The following is a 5,844-nucleotide window of genomic DNA, read 5'->3' on the forward strand; positions in this document are numbered from 1 at the left end:
CCCGTGCTGGAGACACGGAAATGTTCAAGTACAAGGGCATTCACAGCACCGTGAAGGCACTGCCATTAAAAAGCAACAATCAGCATTTCTCATTGCAACGGTCTCTGAGCAAGGCTAAGGCAGAGCTCTTGTTGGGAGATGAGTTGTTGGATGAGACCGTGGAATTTGCAACTGGGGCTCGGCCCTCCTCCCGTTTTCTGCCCGTACCCCTAAGCCTTAGCAGCAGGAAGGTGGAAGGTTCTAGTTTCCAGGTGCAGAGGGCCTGGCAGCCACCCTGGGAGGCAGGTGAGAGAAGGCAAAGGTCGTGAGGGCCCGAGGACGCTGCGGACAGGCTGGTGGCCCAGTGAAAGGCCTCTCTCTTACAGAGGAGGCAGGTGAGAGCCACAGAGATTCCTTGGGCAAAACTAGGCCTGGGCAGGGAGGGCAGCAGGCTGGCTCATTGGTGCCCCCATGTGGCCAAACACAAAAGGCCAGGCTGGGGACCCATAGTGCAAGGGCCACTTTGCCCTAACCAACCGGCACCTTTCACCCCTGTGGGTCACTGGCCTTACGCTAAGGAAGCCTTAATTGAGAGTAAGACTCAGGCTATAAATGTGTGTCCTACCCGTGGCTGGCCAATATTTTGGGCCGAACCCTTGGCTCCTTTATGAAAGCTGAGGACACGTGGGGGACCCCAAGCTTATAGGAGCAGGATGGTGACATTAAAAAGCTAACCTCCAGGGGCACCTGTGTGGTTCAGTTGGTTAAGTGTCCGACTTCAGCTCAGGTCATGATCTCACAGTTCGTGGGTTTGAGCCCCATGTCAGGCTCTGTGCTGACAGCTGAGACAGAGCCTGGGGCCTGCTTTGGATTCTGTGCCTCCCTTCTCTCTGCCCCTCCCCACCCCCTGCTCACACGCTGCCTTTCTCTCTCTCAAAAATAAAACATTAAAAACATTTTTTTTAAAAAAGCTAACCTCCAGAACCTCCCCTTTGGTTCTGTCTTCAGCAGTTACAGAATTCTAGAACAGCCTCTTAGCCACCCATCCCAGTGACTAACTTCCTACTCAGTATCAAGGGTTAAGACACACAGGGCCACCTGGTCTCTGTGCACAGTAGGGACAGTGCTTCAGGCCCACAATACTTGTAACGTCGAGCTCTTTTAAAATGAGAAGAAAACATGAATATAATAATAATGAATATATAATAATGAGCCCAGCCTGGATTAAATTCATCTTTGTACCAATACAGTGGTTAATTTAAAAATTTTTTCTTAACGGAGGCAGAGACCATGAGAGCAAAAGTGTGTAGGGCTCACAACACTCATAATGTGGGCCTCAACGTGACATGCCTCCAGAAAGCTCTTATTAAAGTAAAATTATAGGGGTGCCTGGGTGGCTCAGTTGGTTAAGCATCTGACTTCGGCTCAGGTCATGATCTCACAGTTCATGAGTTCAAGCCCCGCGTTGGGCTCTGTGCTGACAGCTCAGAGCCTAGAGCCTGCTTCAGATTCTGTGTGTGTCCCTCTCTCTGTCCTTCCCCTGCTCACACTGTCTCTCTCTGCCTCTCAAAAAAGGAATAAATGTTAAAAAAAAAAAAAAAAAGAGTTCTAGGGGTGCCTAGGTGCTCAGTTGGTTAAGCATCCGACTTCGGCTCAGGTCACGATCTTGCCGTTCCCGAGTTCAAGCCCCGTGTCGAGCTCTGTGCTGACAGCTCAGAGCCTGGATCCTGTTTTGGATTCTATGTCTCCCTCTCTTTCCCTGCCCCTCCCTCCCTCATGCTCTGTCTCTGTCTCTCAAAAATAAACATTAAAAAAATTTTTTTTAAGTAAATAAAGTAAAATTCTATTTCCAGAGATAAGGAACACGATTAACACATTCTCACCTGTTTGCAAGAAGTTCATTTGTTCTCTGACGCAGGGCAGTCATTTGAGGGAGCGAGGTCAGGCCATGCAGCCAGAAAGGTGAAGTCGTCTGAAGAAGTGATGAAGGGAAGGGAGACGCTTAGCGTTGAGACAGGAAAACTCAGAGGGTTGGGCAGATGGACTGTGGGGCATGCAAGCCATCTCCGCAGGCGACAAAGCAACAAGAAGAAACTAGAAGATACACCCAGGTTGCTCTCCACCTGCCGTCTCTTCCTTACAATGTAATCTTGAGTAAATGGTTTAACTTCTCAGAACCTTCTCTCATCTGAAAACAAGACAGGCACACTTACCTGGGATAGCTTTGGGCACACATCGTGCATGCTCAAGAAATGAGGGCTCAAGGATACAAAATCAGTATACAGAAATCTGTTGCATTTCTACACACTAATCACTAAGTAGCAGAAAGAGAAATTAAGAAAACAATTGCCTCGACAGTTGTACCAGAAATAACGAAATACTCAGGAGTAAACTTAACCAAGGAAGCAAAAGACCTGTATGCTGAAAACTGCAAAATGCTGATGAAAAAAAAACTGAAGAGGGCACAAACGAATGGAAAGATATTCCATGTTCATGGATTGGAAGAACAAACATTGTTAAAATGTCCGTACTACCCAAAGTAATCTACAGATTTAATGCAATCCCTATCAAAATACCAGCAGCATTTTTCACAGAACTAGAACAAAGAATCCTCAGATTTGTATGCAACCACAGAAGACCCAGAATAGCCAAAGAAATCTTGAAAAATAACAAAACTGGAGGTATCACAATCCCAGATTTCAAGATATACTACTAAGCTATAGTAATCAAAAATGGTACTGGCACAAGAATAGACACATAGATCAATAGGACAGAATAGAGCTTACACGGTCCATTATGACGAAGGAGGCAAGGATACGCAGTGGGAAAAAAGACAGTCTCCTCAACAAATAGTGTTGAGAAAACTGGACAGCTACATGCAAAAGAATGAAACTGAACCGCTTCCTTACACTATATACAAAAATAAACTCAACATGGATTAAAGACCTAAATGTGAGACCTGAAACCATAAAATTCCTAGAAGAAAACGTAGGCGGCAATTTGTTTTTGAAATTAGCCATAGAAACATGTTTCTAGGTATATCGCCTATAGCAAGCAAAATTAGCAAAATAAGATAAAACAAAAGCAAAATTAAAGTATTGGGATTATACCAAAATAAAAAGCTTCTGCATAGGAAAGGAGAGCATCAACAAAACAAAAAGACAACCTACCAAATGGGAGAAGATATTTGCAAATGATACATCTGCTAAGGGGTTAACGTCCAAAATATATTAAGAACTTATAGAACTCAATATCAGAAAAAAAAAAAAACAAATAATTCAATTAAAAATGGGCAGAAGACATGAACAGACATGTCTCCAAAAAGATGGCCAACACACACACGAAAAGGTGCTCGACATCACTCATCATCAGGGAAATGACAGTCAAAACGACAATGAGATATCATCTCACACCTGTCAGAATGGCTAAAAGAAACAACACAGACAACAGGTATTGGAGAGGATGTGGAGAAAGGGGAACCCTCCTGCACTGTTAGTGGGAATGCAGACTGGTGCAGCCACTCTGGAAGACAGAAGGGAGGTTCTTCAAAAAATTAAAAATAGAGTTACTAGGGGTGGGTGCTTGGGTGGTTCAGCTGGTTAAGCGTCCGACTCTTCAGCTCAGGTGGTGATCTCACCATTTGTGGTATCGAGCCCCTTGGGCTCTGTGCTGACACCGTGGAGCCTGCTTGGGATTCTCTGTCTCCCTCCCTCTCTGCCCCTCCCCCACCTCGTGCGTGCGTGCACTCTCTCAAACTCTCTCTCTCTCTCTCTCTCAAAATAAATCAAGTTTTTTTAAAAGATTAAAAAAAATAGGATTGCTATAAGGTCCAGTAACCCCATTAGTGGGTATTTACCCAAAGAAAACAAAAACACTAATTCGACAAGATCCATGCACCCCTATGTGTATAGCAGCATTACATACAATAGCCAATTTGTGGAAGCGGCCAAAAGGGCCCATCGACAGATGAACAGATAAAGAAGATGTGCTATGAATACACAGTGGAAGATTAGCCTTAAAGAAGAATGGAGTCTTGCCATTGGCAACAACACGGATGGATCTGGAGAGGATAATACTAAGTGAAATAAGCCGGTCGGAGAAAGACAAATACCGTATGATTTTACTCATGTGGAATTTAAGAAACGAAGCAAAGAAAAAGACCGGAAAAACCAGGCTCTTCAATACAGAGGACACACTGATGGTCACCAGGGGGAGGGAGGGACAGCAAGCAGGTGGTGGGGACTAAGAGCACACTCCTCGCGATGAGCACTGAGTAGTGCATAGAATTGTTGAATCACTATATTGCCCATCTGAAACCAATACAATGCTGTGTTAACTCTACGGGAATTTTTCAGAATAAATAAACTTTAAAAAAAATAAGAGAGAAATGGAAGCTTCATAATAGTGAGAAGGAATCAGGTTGTGGGAGGATTCGTGTCTTTATAAGAGGGACCAGAGCTGACTCTCGCCACCGTGTGAGGACATGGCAAGAAGGCTGCCATCTGCATGCCGGGAAGAGAGCTCTCACCAGGAATCAAATCTGCCGGCACTTTGGTCTTGAACTTGCAGCCTCCAGAACCGCGAGGAATAAACGTCTGTGGCTAAGGCGGCCCAAGCTGATGAAGACAAATCATCATCGTCGTTGTTATTTGCAGAAAAAGTAGACATGTTTCCTTTAGTCCCAAGGATAGAGCAAAGGCCCATGATTCAAAAGCTTCCCTGTCCTCTCAGAGCAAATCCTGACTTGTCCAAAGACGGGCAGACGCCCTCTGGTGGTGGTGGCCAGTCCCTGCCTCAGGTAGCAGGGCCCCCTCAGCACCGGATGGTGAGGCGGCTAGAGCTCAGGACAGGCGGCCAGACCAGGGCACATACACTCCCTTGGGAGATACAGGGGACGGAGGAGGAAGCCTTCTCTCCCTGGGAGAGAGGGAGGACCGGCCTTGGGAGAGAGAACCTTCACAGAAGGTTCCAGAAAAATCGCGAGCGATCTCCTCCATTGATCCTCCAGGAGCTGGCCCATCACTGACCACCCTGCATGGCAGGGCTGGTCTCTGACATAGAAGCCACCCAGCTTTGTCTCCGGTTGTTACAGACTCCGGCTTGAGGACAAGGTTCTGCAGACTGGTCGTGAGGCCAGGACGTGCCGATCACTACTGGTTCAAAGGTCAGAAAGCCCAAAGGGCAGTTGAACTTCTGTCCACTGTGGGGGTGAAGCTGGTGGTGGCCGACATCTTGGCCAGAAGGCTACTTCTTTCTGGCAGGTTCTGGAAATCTCCATGGAAGGCTTCCTGCCTTGTCTGGTCAACAAGCTCAGGGCAGGGACGTCATCACCTGTTCACGCCACGCTGCAGCTGAAGCTCAAACTCCGCTATCAGGCAGCCCCCTCTCTTTAGCCACTGACCCCAGAAATGGCCTAGCCAAGCTGTCCGCTCTCGGACCTCTCGGCGTCTCCAGGGGGCTTCTCCTGCAGTCGTGCTACTCGTGGCTCAGTGTCTACGTGGAAATGATAACAAAATAAAGTCCTGAGATGTTCGGGCTCTTTCCTCAGTGCCCAGTATGCACCGGAGAGACGGGGAGGGCGCGGCAGCACCCCTCCCCCGCACTGTGGGCCCCCCGGGGACGGGACACGCCATCCTGAGGCACACCCAGGCAGGTCACCAGGATTATGGCTGATGAGAGCCAGGACCCGGTCGCCACCCTCAGGGCACCTACGGTTTGGGCAACTCCACAAGCTCATGAATTAATTATTAGAATGGCGTCTGATCAGACTGTCACAGCAGCGTCAGGTGCTTTGAGTGCGGCTGTAAGTAACACAGGCGGAAGCCCAGAGAGGGAGCGCGTCTTCGGTCGGAGAGAATTTATGAA

This window comes from Panthera onca, chromosome B4 (genome assembly GCF_046562875.1).
Source record: "Panthera onca isolate mPanOnc1 chromosome B4, mPanOnc1 haplotype 2, whole genome shotgun sequence".
NCBI classification, from domain to species: Eukaryota; Metazoa; Chordata; class Mammalia; order Carnivora; family Felidae; genus Panthera; species Panthera onca.